This window comes from Lissotriton helveticus, chromosome 4_2, assembly GCF_964261635.1.
Source record: "Lissotriton helveticus chromosome 4_2, aLisHel1.1, whole genome shotgun sequence".
NCBI classification, from domain to species: Eukaryota; Metazoa; Chordata; class Amphibia; order Caudata; family Salamandridae; genus Lissotriton; species Lissotriton helveticus.
In genome coordinates, this window is record NC_136064.1 from 18,398,426 (window position 1) to 18,413,139 (window position 14,714).

General features: G+C 43.8%; 1 protein-coding gene across 6 annotated transcripts in view; it reads right to left on the bottom strand.

Moving 5' to 3' along the window:
- The window catches only part of ST3GAL4 (ST3 beta-galactoside alpha-2,3-sialyltransferase 4), a 520,175-nt gene that overhangs the window by 256,183 nt on the left and 249,278 nt on the right, over positions 1-14,714 (bottom strand). The window contains exon 1 of one of the 6 annotated variants that reach the window (XM_078640133.1): positions 2,201-2,337. The exons of the other annotated variants lie outside the window; for them this stretch is intronic. The gene's annotated coding sequence lies outside the window, so the exon portion shown is untranslated. Of the gene's footprint in view, positions 1-2,200; positions 2,338-14,714 lie in introns of those variants that run through there. 6 annotated transcript variants of the gene reach the window in all.

Consider the following 14,714-nt stretch of genomic DNA (forward strand, 5'->3'; position numbering starts at 1 on the left):
GAAAGTGCAGACTTCAGGTGATTACTTCTCTCCTCTGGGCGACTGGCTGTCATGATCAGCAAGGATGCAAAGCTAACTATTAAAAGTGCTTATGGTTCTAATTTGGGTACCTTAAGGAACAGTGAACATACATTGTGTGTCGGGGCAAATTGTTGCGACCTTTCTATCTTTCATATATTACCAATACGCAATGGCTTTTTTACTTGACAAGGTTTCGCATTAGCACTTTACACTTCCTTTTTGCATTTCCAAAGCAAGGGGGGTGGTGCGAGAAACTACCATTTTGCCCCTGTAATGATAAGGTTTCGCAAAATACTCTGCACCTTATTCTTTTTTGTGCTCTGTATAAGGTCCCAAGAAACCCTTTTATTAGACCATTACTATTATCCTTTGGTTCACGTTATTATAAAGAAGGTTATGAATATCTACTATCTTTGTCAACCCCTAACATCTGTAATGCCGTACTTAATTTCATTAGATCAGCTCTTGTTATTAGAAATCGATACTAAAACATGCTGTGGGTTGAAAACCCCATAAAATGAATCGATGTTGGTCTAATGATAAATTTGACTCAGTTTCTTATGCCAAGATTCTAATATTGAAAACCAGAAATATGTAAAATGTATTGTGGCTTTTTTTAATAATTTGTGTCTTTTTTTATCTTGATGTATACTTTTATGATTCCTTTGTGGAACCGAAATAAAGTTATTTGAATTGAATTGACTGGCAGTCATGCTACAGCAGACACGAGCACACAGCAGACCTTGAAGTACTCTGTGTACACTATCTTCCTTGGTTTAGAAGGATTGGGACCTTGAGCAAAGTGGGGTGGTTTGATTCCCGCCTTTATAAACATCTTGTAGCCATTCAATGTGGCTCCGCTCTCAGAGGTCTGTGAACCGGTTTGGGTTGCTTCTCTTTCAAATTTAATTTTCTGGCTGCTCTCCAGACACCATTGAGAATAATGGGGTAACCCAGTGACCCTCAGAACCCGGGTGAAGGATATATACAACAAATTGGTTCTTTTGGGATGACAACTGATTTGTACCATGTATTCAATACATAGAACGACAATTATTTCAAATAGGTGATGTTTTTCCAAAACAAAAAACACAGTTGACCACAGAGAAAGGAAGGTACATCTTCAGTATTTAACCTTTAGGCGGTATTCTTCAAAACGTATTAAGATTGCCGTCCACAAAAAACAATGCATAAAGTCAAAGACATGAAGTACATAGTCGTGACTGGTGACTGTGTGTGGGTAACAGGTTAGACAATGACAATCCAAATCATACAATTAGACATAACAAAAATACGGTCAAAAAAATCCACTGAAAAATGCAGCAATCCTAGATAAATAATTTTTTTTTTTTTTAGTTCATTAGGATTTTGTGCACGTTTTGATGCACTCATGTTAGAAACATTTATTTCTTACTAATATCTGTAAATTATGCAGAAAAGTATGGATTATGTGACAAGGGTGGCAAATCCATAATTATGTGGAAAATGCCACAGAATCATATAATTACAGTGGCTTTGCACAGACCTCTCCCGTAACCATTGTAAGATTTGGAGTTCTTGCCTGGAACATTTCAATGTTACATCATGGAAGGCATCACCCTGGGTAAGACCACCTTACAATAAAGATTAGGGAAGAGCCGCAACATGTTAACAGCTTTGTGAGGGAGAAATGCCACATGGATACGAGCCTCTCTCTTGATGACCTGATGTGTCAACGCATCTGTAGCAGACAGAAGCGCAAAGCAGGAAGGCATGTGATGCAAACAGGAAGTCGTTTCTTATACTTTATTAGTAAAATTAAAACAGCCTGCCAACAACAACCGCAAAACCACAGACTCCAACTGCCACTTCGAGAACTACAACCCCGGAGATAGTGAGCCTCGAGCCACAACACAGACACCCCGTGGAGCCCAGATAAGAACGCATGCAACAAAGAAGTAATTAAATGCAAAATCGTACAAAGAATATATTATGGACATATTCGTGCATGAGGACACGGATGCCACATCTTCTCCCCCTCAAAAACAAAACAAAACAAAATCGGCATACTTTTGTCACATTTCATAATTCTGCAAATAAACCGATTTCTCAGACTAGCGGCCACCCCTTCCCCTAATTAACGTTTCTTCAGCAAAATCCTCACAACGGAATCCGCCCCCACACCAGCAGCCTCACACACCTGGACTCCTCCGAGGGGTCACAGCTCGGTCAGTCGGTGGACGGAATGTCCTGTCCCGATATCACTCTGCATGCTAGCAGCATCCTCAGCAGCGGGGAGCAGACGTCCCCCAAAAAACAACGGGGGAAAAAAACTGCAAATGGCCCCGAGCATGTGGGAGGAGAAAACTGTGGGGAATAAAACGTTTACCTGCCGTTGCTGTACCTTACTGGATTACGCTTTTTTTGGAAAACATTCAACACCACCAAATTGCGCAAACCCAGCTAACCACCTGCCAATTTCACGGACTGTGTGCCAAGCTCGGCCCATCGAATGCCCGAGAACCAACCTCCCTCGTGCTTCAGTGTGTGTGTTTTGGCGCGTGACGTGCTGCACTTTGGCTTAACTCTCCGTGACCCTTAGTTTTTTTTCTGCTTTAAACAACATTACTCCTTCTTCGTAGCAGTATTAGGTTGAGTACTACTTAGTGGCATAGGTCTGTGCTTAGTTTGAACCAGTGGGGCGTCATCGACACTCATTTTTGGAGACCAGCACTTTTATTTGCTCACCAGAAATTTTCCGAGGGCAATTGAGGGACAAACACACAGAGGTGAAAGAAGGAGAAAGAAAGAAAATCAGTCACAAAGGGAGAAAGCAGGTCCTGGGAAGGAAGAGTTAGGCCTTGCACCAGTGATACACCAATTTAAGAGTTTTTCACTAAAACGTAAAGTATTGCCTCTTCACTACATTGATTGCACTCTGCCCTCTGGGTTGCCCAGGGCCTACCCTAGGGGTGACATATGTATAAAAAGAGAAGGCTTGGGCCTGGTAAAAAGTTTATTTTGCCAGATCGAAAGAGTAGTGTAAACTTCAACACACAGGCTCGACGATAAGTGGCAGCTCGCCAAGGGAGTGATGTGGGGCGGCGGGGCAGGGTTGGTGGAGGGGGGGAGGGGTAGTGGAGTCTGACATACGACGGACAGGAGTAAGGCAAGTAATTAAATAAATAAAAAATTTACCTTGCGTGCGCTGCATCTCTAACTGGGTGATACAGCACGCGCAAGGTAAATTGTTTTATTTAATTACTTACCTTACTCCTCTCCGTCGTATGTCGGACTCCACTACCCCCCATGCTGCCCCTCCCCCGCCCGCCCTGTGACACTCCCTCGACGAGCTGCCACTGTCTACAATGGAAAGCCTCAGGCATGTTTAAAGTGCTACTTAAGTGGGTGGCACAATTAGTGCTGCAGGCCAACTAGCTGCATTAAATCTGTAGGCTCTGGGCACATGCAGTGCACTTTACTAGGGACTTATAAGTAAATTAAATATGGCAATTGGTTTTGAGCCAACATTACCATGTTTGAGGATAGAGCACAGGCACTTTAGCTCTGGCTAGCAATGGTTAAGTGTGAGGAGTCCTTAAGGCTAACAAACACGAATCCAGCAAAAAGCATGAAGGCGGCAGAAAGTTTGGGGGTGACCCTGCCAAAGGGCCATTTCCAACAAGTGCATAACTTGAAGACTTTAGGATGCTCTCATATGCAATAATTAAGAACAAGCACTGGTAAAGCCAATAGGTTGTCTATTGGCTTGGTGTATGTTTTTTAGGTAATCTGTACAGCATCTCCCCTGTGTGGCTAAGTAATGAAAAAAAGTCTATCACATGGTCCAATCCATCCAGTGCCAGATGCAGCTGCAAACTGTGTACAATATTCACATCATATGCAGCATTGTTTCAAGGACACATCACATTATGCACAATGTCGCATATTTAGCATTGTTTCAATGTCGCATATTTAGCATTGTTTCAATGTCGCATATTTAGCATTGTTTCAATGTCGCATATTTAGCATTGTTTCAATGTCGCATATTTAGCATTGTTTCAATGTAACATATTTAGCATTGTTTCAATGTCGCATATTTAGCATTGTGTCAATGTCGCATATTTAGCATTGTTTCAATGTCGCATATTTAGCATTGTTTCAATGTCGCATATTTAGCATTGTTTCAATGTAACATATTTAGCATTGTTTCAATGTCGCATATTTAGCATTGTTTCAATGTCGCATATTTAGCATTGTTTCAATGTCGCATATTTAGCATTGTTTCAATGTCACATATTTAGTTTAGCATTGTTTCAATGTCGCATATTTAGCATTGTTTCAATGTCGCATATTTAGCATTGTTTCAATGTCACATATTTAGTTTAGCATTGTTTCAATGTCGCATATTTAGCATTGTTTCAATGTAACATATTTAGCATTGTTTCAATGTCGCATATTTAGCATTGTTTCAATGTCACATATTTAGTTTAGCATTGTGTCAATGTCGCTTATTTAGCATTGTTTCAATGTCGCATATTTAGCATTGTTTCAATGTCGCATATTTAGCATTGTTTCAATGTCGCATATTTAGCATTGTTTCAATGTCGCATATTTAGCATTGTTTCAATGTCGCATATTTAGTTTAGCATTGTGTCAATGTCGCTTATTTAGCATTGTTTCAATGTAACATATTTAGCATTGTTTCAATGTCGCATATTTAGGATTGTTTCAATGTCGCATATTTAGCATTGTTTCAATGTCGCATATTTAGCATTGTTTCAATGTCGCATATTTAGCATTGTTTCAATGTCGCATATTTAGCATTGTTTCAATGTCACATATTTAGTTTAGCATTGTTTCAATGTCGCATATTTAGCATTGTTTCAATGTAACATATTTAGCATTGTTTCAATGTCGCATATTTAGCATTGTGTCAATGTCGCATATTTAGCATTGTTTCAATGTCGCATATTTAGCATTGTTTCAATGTCACATATTTAGTTTAGCATTGTTTCAATGTCGCATATTTAGCATTGTTTCAATGTAACATATTTAGCATTGTTTCAATGTCGCATATTTAGCATTGTGTCAATGTCGCATATTTAGCATTGTTTAAATGTCGCATATTTAGCATTGTTTCAATGTCACATATTTAGTTTAGCATTGTTTCAATGTCGCATATTTAGCATTGTTTCAATTTAACATATTTAGCATTGTTTCAATGTCGCATATTTAGCATTGTGTCAATGTCGCATATTTAGCATTGTTTCAATGTCGCATATTTAGCATTGTTTCAATGTCGCATATTTAGCATTGTTTCAATGTCACATATTTAGCATTGTTTCAATGTCGCATATTTAGCATTGTTTCAATGTCGCATATTTAGCATTGTTTTAATGTCGCATATTCAGCATTGTTTCAATGTCACATATTTAGCATTGTTTCAATGTCGCATATTTAGCATTGTTTCAATGTCGCATATTTAGCATTGTTTCAATGTAACATATTTAGCATTGTTTCAATGTCGCATATTTAGCATTGTGTCAATGTCGCATATTTAGCATTGTGTCAATGTCGCATATTTAGCATTGTTTCAATGTCGCATATTTAGCATTGTTTCAATGTCGCATATTTAGCATTGTTTCAATGTCGCATATTTAGCATTGTTTCAATGTAACATATTTAGCATTGTTTCAATGTCGCATATTTAGCATTGTGTCAATGTCGCATATTTAGCATTGTTTCAATGTCGCATATTTAGCATTGTTTCAATGTCGCATATTTAGCATTGTTTCAATGTCGCATATTTAGCATTGTGTCAATGTCGCATATTTAGCATTGTGTCAATGTCGCATATTTAGCATTGTTTCAATGTCGCATATTTAGCATTGTTTCAATGTCGCATATTTAGCATTGTTTCAATGTCACATATTTAGCATTGTTTCAATGTCGCATATTTAGCATTGTTTCAATGTCGCATATTTAGCATTGTTTCAAGTACTGACGTCAGTGTACAATTAAAAAACGGAATCTTGTGAAAGAAACTCAGAAAGTGCTCTAAATCATGCCGAAGGCTGACTGCCTGGAATAAAAAACTGATGGCATCTTGAATTCATTACTAAACAGAGCACACACGTGTTCACTAGTGAACTATAAGTCGGCTTCCGGTCTGAAAGTGGAAGTCTCGTTAGAAACAGGACCGGCTGGCTCGCATGTTCAGTTGTTGCATTTCTCTCATCACAGATGATGCTTATGACTGACTTTGCGCCAGCCCTACTGGACTTTAGCAGTCCCCCGCCTTTGTGGAAGCCTCATGCTGTCAGCCCAACCCTAAGGAAGGAATGGGGTTAAAAGTCACTTTGGATACATTTCTGAAACGGGTTAGTGCATTCAGCGGCGGACTCAGTTCGTTTACTAAAGAAAGGAGATGAAAGCAGCGATAAGTCAGACGTGGGCCTTCCAAGGAGAGGATGCGGCAGTTGTGGGTGGGTGGGGGCAGCTGGTGAGCCCGCCCTAGTCTTGTCATTATCGCCCTCTCTGTGGAGAGGCTTTATCGGGAAGAAAGAGGCACGTGTTCGAGCGCAAGCGTTAACTAATGACACTTCGGCGCATTGTTCAGCACAGGGTCAAGATATGGTGTCGTGAACAGGCGTCTCTGACGAAGGTTTCACAACGAGGAGGAACATGTTATTAACCTTAGTAAGGTTTACGTGAATAATAGAAAACTGAAGAAAGCAGGGAAAGAAGGAAGCAAGCAAAAAAAGCCGAAGGGGACATTGGCATAACAATTAGGGTGACCAACTGGCATAGGTACAAATTCAGGACAGTGAGTGTAAAAATTCAGGACAAAAGGTCAAAATTCAGGACAAAACTTCAGACAAAAGGTAAGTTTTAAAGACACGTCAGAGGTGGTCGCGCAATAGTATATATGTAAATAGACAACCATTTTATTTATTTATTTATTTATTTGTGTATTTTATAGAGCGCACAGCTGTCCCAACGGGGCGTCCCGGCGCTGATAAATCTGAAAACAGGGGGCGTAGGAACAGAGGAGGCCATTAAGAGGAAAAAAGGTGGGTCTTCAGGGACTTACGGAATGCCGATTCTGTTTGGCAAGCACGTAAGGCTACCGGGAGCTTGTTCCAACACTGAGTGGCGCAAACCTCGAATGATTTTCCTCCTGCACGAGTTCGTTTGAATCGTGGGGTTTCCAGGAAAAGTAAGGAGTTGGAGCGTAGTGTCCTGGTGTTGACATACGGCCGCAGAGTGCTTTTCAAATGGGCCGATCCATTGCCTTTAGACGCTCGGAAGGCCAACGTCATGGCCTTGAATACGCATCTTTTAGCAATGGGTAGCCAGTGCAGTTTACGGAGGTGTGGAGAGATGTGATGTCTAGCAGGGATTCTCTCCACCAACGTAGCGGCAGCGTTTTGGACCGTCTGAAGTTTATGACATAGGCCTGCTGTGATACCAAGGTATAGTGCGTTGGCATAGTCAAGATGGGATGTTATCAATGCCTTGACCACAGTCTTACGGCAGTCCGCCGGCAGGTAATTGATGAGCCGTTTAATAGTCCTGATCTTTGCGAAGCAGGAGGCTGCTACTGTTTGTACCTGAGCGTAGAAACTGAGGTGGTTATCCCAACGTACTCCTAGGTTTCTCACCGAGTCTTTGGGCGTGGGGGCTTGGCTCAGATCTTCAGGCCACCACAGACTGGAATCCAGAGGGGATGGTGAGTTAAAAAACAGGATCTCCGTTTTTCCTGCATTGAGTCGGAGGGAGTTGGCATCCATCCAACTAGAGATGTCCCTAAGGCAGGATTTCAACGGATCACAGGCAGAGGCGGAGGGAGTATCAAAGGTAAAAAGTAGCTGAATGTCGTCAGCATAGGAAGTGGATTTAATCCCAGTCTGAGCAATCACTTTGGCCAGGGGGGTGAAATAAACATTAAACAAGAGCGGGCTTAGGGAAGAACCCTGTGGGACTCCCCATTTGAGTGGTCTGGCGGAGGAAGTGTAGGGAGGGGTATAAACCTGCTGTGTGCGGTCAGAAAGATAAGATGAGAGCCACAACACAGTGCCGCCCAAACCCAGGTCCTCCAGCCTTCTCAGCAAGATCTTATGAGAGACGGTGTCAAATGCTGCTGAGAGATCCAGCAGCACTAACACCGCCCTCGACCCCCGGTCCAGCGTCCACCTCACCGTCTAAGTACAAGTCAAAATAGGTTTATATTAGGTTGAGACAATCGTGCACCTCACGGTTTTTCAGTATGGCCGCAGCTTGCTGCCTTAGACAATTCAAAATTTGCATCTCGCTACAGCAGGTACATTAGTCACCAGACAATGGTGAACCACACCTGAATATAAGTGGGGCCGCTTTTATTGTTGATTGAAAAATACTAGATATACAAGGAACTTTGCAGTGTCGGCCCCCAGTAACACTCCCTCCCAGGGAAACACCCTATGCTCAATCCAGCCAATCCGGCCTTGCTACCACCCTTCAATGGTGCCCCTCATCTTCACTTAGACCGTCTCTCATGTGTATTTAATTTCTCTTATAGTGTTACTCATCCCAATTATGTAGGGCATGGTGTCGGAGTGCGTTACATAACACACATTATATAGAGACAATGACTCATATTAATATGAAAGCCAATGTATAGGAAATGCTACTTAAGATAATGGGTGCTACTAGGTGTAATCATTCTTTTATCTATTATTCAGTATTTCACCATTCATTCTGTCCTTCCATCTATGTGCCCATTTATATCCAAACATATTTAACCATTTGCAAACCTATTCACCATATATCCTTCCATCCATCATTTCACTCATCCATCCCTCCATCCACCCTTTCACTCATCCATCAGTTATTCATCTACCCACCCTTTCACCCCATCCATCCTTACAGTCATCCATCCACTCTTTCACCCATCCATCTATTCACTCATCGATCCAGCCATTTACCCTTTCACCCATCCAGCCATTCATTCACTTACTCATCCACCCACCCAGTCACTTATCCTTCCACCCATTCGCACTTTGTCATTCATCCTCCCTTTCTCTCTCCATCCCTCTTTCACTTATCCATCCATCCATCATCCACCCATCCATCCATCTACTCATCCATTCATTTATTCCATCCATTGATCCTATTACTCAACCATCCTTTCCCTCATCCATCCATCCGTTCTGTCATCCACCCACCCTTTCACTTTTTCACTCATCTATTCATCCTTTTGTCCATCTACCCCCTTTCACTCACCCATCCTTTCACCCTTTCACTTATCAATTCAATCCATCCATCCTTTCACTCATCTATCCACCCATTCACTTGCCCATCATCTAAGCTTGGACTCATCCATCCATCCTTTCATGGACTCATCCATCCATCCTTTCATAGACCCATCCACCCTTTTACCCATCCATCTACCCTTCCACCCATACATCCATCTATTTACCTTTTCCCTCATCCATACTTCCACTCATCCATCCATCCTTTCTTTTATCTATCCATTCACCCTTTCATTCATCCTTTCAGTTATCCATCCAGCCATTCACACATTCCTTCACTTATTTACTCACCCACCTTTTCACATTAAGAGCTGAGCCTTTGTCTGCAGAGTTGCAGACAGAAGAGGCCCATCAAGAACGTCACCTTGCTGTAGTTCCTAAAGCAAGGGGTGGGGTGGGGGAAAGTTCACTATGCCCCTGCACATAGGCAGACTGAAAAAGTAGAAGTCATGAGTCATGAGTCATGCATGATGCACAGTGCCAGGGTATGAGGTGACTGTGACATGGTGTTGTTTCCAGGGCTTTAAGTGCTATAAAAAAAAACTGGGGGGGGGTCTCTTCAAAGGGGGTGTACGATGTAATTAAGGGCGTAGTTTAAAACACCTAGGCTAAAAATCAGCGCTAGCATAGTGTTCCGCCCGACTGGTATTATGTTGTTTATGTCATTGCCTCCAGATATATATATAATACAGCAAGTATCATTACACCAACAAAAACTAGGACTATTGGCTTTATCAATGGTTGTTAGTTGCTTAAAATAAAAAAGCAGCAACCATGGCTTTGTTGAATATATTATTAAAAACACTTCAGTTAAAAAATGATGAGACAGTGAAAGAACGATAACCCATTCTTTTTTAACTTATTTTACAGACTTTATATAAACTGTGTTCTAACGTTGCTAAAGTTGCAGCATTCGTGTTTTACCTTTTATCTAACCGAATGCCCTTCTGTACACTGAGGCAGGAAGAGGGCACCACATACTTTAACACCCCTGACTGCCCCATTGACATTCTGTATGTAGCAATTACTCGGCATACAGAATGACAATTGGAGGGAGGGGCTGCTCTTGTGCTCCAGGAGGAGTGCGAGGCGCCCATCAGGGGGGATGAGGCTTCTCACAGGGGAGCAGTACTGCTCCCTGTGACTGCCAAAATTACGGTCAAAAGGCGTCCGTAAATAGGATCCTCATGGACAACGGACGTGAGGTCCAATTTACGGACTGTCCGTGAAATTTACGGACGGTTGGTCACCCTAGTAACAATTCCCCCGGCGCGGTGGGGGAAGGGGAGGGGGGCAGGTTCTAGCCCCACTCCCTCCGGCGGTGTACGGGTGGCTCCTGATTGGGTCTGAAGCGTGGGCGGGCCCCCTCCATGTACTTTACAAGTTTCCACTGAAGGGGGGAGGAGTAATGGGGCATGCACCAATGCGGGAGGGTGCCAGAGGGACAGGGCAAACAACAACGCGGTAATAGAGGAAGCAACAAGACGGGGGGGGAGAGGGCAGTTGCAAGAGAAATAAAAGAAACAAGCATTGGCATAGCCAATAGGTCGCGCTTTTGGGACCTTATAAGTATTTAGTTATGCAGCACAATATCCTTGGTGCAACAACATCAACTGTTGTATGGCTAAACACTTATAAAGTCCCAAAGGCGAGAACTATTGGCTATGCCAATGCTGGTCTAAATATCTTTCTACACAATGAAAGGTTTGATGCCCCCTTCTCCCTCCTCCTCCAGAACTGGGCACAAAGACCAACCGTACCGACTATCAGGGAGGCGTTTAATGACAATACAGAGGACCGGCAAGGCTTCGCCTTTGAAGCACGGTCTGGGCCCCCATTGTGGGTGGTGAATCGACATTGAAGTCTGTGAGAATCATCAGCGGAAAGCTAGTCTAGGAAGAGCCTCACTTTTAGAAATCCCCAACTCAGACACTTACAAGAGGGAGTCGCAACGAACCCATAAACCTTGGCTGCATCCTATAAATAGTGCATTTGCAATTGTTGGTGGTATTGGCCATGCCCTCTCAACAGTCCGCAGTCTCTTCTCTTGGTGCTCAGGGAGCCCGTGGTGGCACTGGCGTAATGAAGAGTGAGGGGGCCTCCCTGCATGGTACTTAGAGGGGTCCCCTCTGGGCTCAATCAGGAGCTCTCCGGCCAGAGTGCAGTGCTGAGGGGGCACCTTGGAGCTAGGGGCTTCCCCGCACCGCAGGGGCTGCGGGGTCCTTTGTTACGCCCCTGCGTGGTGGCCATCCGCTTGGGGAGAGGCCGGCCTTTGCTTTTCATCTGGCTCGCTGAGTTCCCCAGGGGCTCACAAATTATGGTAAGCACTGACAAACGGACCTGAGAACCGGAGAAATCTGCCGACTTCGTGCCAATGCATTCCTCAGCATGGAGCCCCACCCTCAGGTTGTAATGGATCCGTCCTCTTAGGAGGGAATATGGAATGGAGCAGCTCGCAGTCTTACTCCAGGTGAAGGGGCCGATGTAAAATGCATGGAGCTCATACCTAGGCTTGGACAGGCATACCATGGCTGTGCTTGCAGTGCTGGAGCTGTCGCCATTTTGGGTTGGTAGCTGCATTATTAATACATCGTTCAATTTTGCCCAAAAATCTAAAAGGATCTTGCTCTTCTGCGCACATTTTACACGGGACATACATTTTTAAGTTATTTTGCACCACGAGGCTTCTGTAGTTAATAGCTTTTGTGTCCCAGTTCTCCACAGCAAGTTGCAGACTTCCCCTCGTGGCTGTAAGATTAGTGGACCAGGGGTTGTTGGCTCTTGTAAAGATTGTTTTTATGAGTGCCTACACGATGTTGCTGGGATCAGCTGTTGTCTGGAAAAAATACTTTTCCCGGGTGGCCATGCATTCTAGCTTTTGCTGAACGAGGCTGGATTCGAGCCTGATCAACATGTTCTTTGTATAGGATTGAAGGTGAAGCAGTTTCATATAGGCTCTTTTCGAGTTTGATCACCAACATACCAGGAAATGCTTGTTGTGCGTAGTTGACCAAGAGAGCAATCTTGACCGAGTCACCTCAGTGTAGCTTTGGTTGTTGGGCTGTCGACCGTGGTGTTTAATTTGCAGAGTGCATACGTAACCATCCTCCTTTTGGTCTTTATTGCTTGTAGATGCCGTGTTGGTCTTCCAGTTTTGCACAGTCATGCTCCTAGATAGTTATATTCTCGTAAATGCAAGGAAATGATGGACGGAGCGCTGAAAATTTGCAGAAACTCACCCCCAGTCACAGATCTGGGTTGAATGTAACATTTTTTAGCTCAACTTGCCACCTCAGTTAAAGTTGTGTATGCACTCTAGCCTCTGTGTCCTGAACCACCATCTTGTGACCTTTTTTCTGGGTGTTGTCCAAAGATCGCTATTTTTGTTTTGTTTTCGTTGGCTACAAGCTTGTTCTACGGTTATGTGTGTTCAGGGTATTGAGGGCTCTCTAGTGGCTTTTGAACCACATGAAAGTCAGCCTACAGATAGTTAGCGTATATCATGAGGTGGATTTTCTTGTCTCCAAATCTCGGGGTGTCTAAGGCCTCACTGGAAAGGCCCAGGCAACTCAGGTGTGTATAGGTTGAATAAAATTGGGGCCAACACAAAGCCTTGTTTTAGTCCTCTATCAGTGGAGATTTTGGCAGTAGGTGTCATCCCTGTAAGCTTGACCCTTAACCAGGTTCCGGTGTAGAGGGACATGATTGCTCGCAGTAATTTAGGGCAGAATTTCCAGCTTTCTATATCCTCTATGTTACAGAGAACTGCATCAAAAGCTGCAGAGTAGCTAATAAAACAGGCAAAGACGGCAGGGGATGTCTGGGTTATTGCTTGATGGGCTAGATAGGAGAGGGTGACAATGTTGTCCACTGTTGGCCCTCCTGCTCAGAACCCTTTTTGCTAGAAGGGTAGTAGCCCCTCGGTGGTGCCCAGTTTTCTAGTTCCTGCAGTAATCTACTGCCATTGGTTTTGCTCTCAATGTCCAACAATGCTATTAGACGATAGTTTCTTGGGTCAGTGTCAGCGCCTTTCTTGACAATGGGCTGCAGAAGAGAGACACTCTGTGACTCTGGACACCTTCAAAGAGCCTGCAGTTGCGTACAATGGCACGAGTGCCAAATCCCAAAACGGTGTCTCATCTCTAAATAATGACCCAGGTAGGGCACTGGGGCCAAGAGCACCGTCCTACCTGATCCTCTTCAGGACACTGCGGACCGCAAGTTCACTCAGTGCTTAGTGTTCCACTTATGCCTCAATCGTCTCTACGTCAGTTTCTTCTGCTTCCGTCCTGAGATCTAATTTGCTTGGGAGAGATGTGTCCTGAGGTTCAATGAAAAGGGATTTGATGTGTGCGATCCATTTCTTTGCTGGAACAGAGTTCCCTCTGTTGCTAACCCTGTGGCATAGGGAGTTAAGATATTGCCAAAATTGTTGGTGCTTATTGGCAGCCATCAAATCAAATATTTTAATCCACTTGACCGCCTGTGCTTTCCACCCAAGCTCTTAACCCGTTGGCTGTGTCGAAGGTTCAGCTCCAGTGCTGTACGTTCAAAAAACGGGTGCGGCAGCGTCGGCCAACGGACGTGCGCAGCACTACCAAGGTAGTGCACGCGACGACCGTTGGCCAACGGCAGCAGCCAAAGGGTTAAATAAGGTGTTTCTGTTTCTTGGCTGCTATCCTTAGCTGCTCCTTTGAGGAAATAGTTTTAATTTTCCTGTGAGCCCTTTGTTTCCCCCTTAACTGCGGAGTTATTTTTTTGACATGAGGAGTTGGACCTAGCATGTGAATTGTGTTGTTTTTTGCTGCTGTTGAAGGTTTCTCTTGCAGGAGTGCGAGTGCACACAGTCCGATGCCATCCCGGTCCAGCCCTTCACGATAGAGGTTTTTTAATGCCTGGGAGGCCAACCTTCCCAGTTTGCGTTCCATCTTTCGAACTTCCACATTCAAGTGGTTCTCCACTTAATCTTCCACAGGAGATGTAGTGCTCTTCACCATTAGTGCTTCACAGTGTACATATGGGATTGCGGGTTCTAGCAGAAACGTCCAGGAGGGCCTGCACAGTGGTGTGACCGCTCTCATTAAGAGTCATGTAAGGCCTTTGCCTAGAGGGCTTCCATGTCCAGTTCACATGAGCGAAGATATAATTGCTTTTTATTGCTGATTTAATGCTTGTGTAGTTAATAGCTTTCGTGTCCCAGTTCTCCACAGCAAGTTGCAGACTTTCCCTCGTGGATGTAAGATTCGTGGACCAGGGGTTGTTGGCCAAACCCAGAAAAGATAAGTTGTGATACATATGTGTGCTTTTCGGATCAGTCTTGACAAAACATTGAATTGCCGTCCACTGGATGAAGCCTACAGTGCACGGGGTCAAAATCAAGGTGAAAGGCATGACAGAGTAGGTCCAAGCACAGGATCC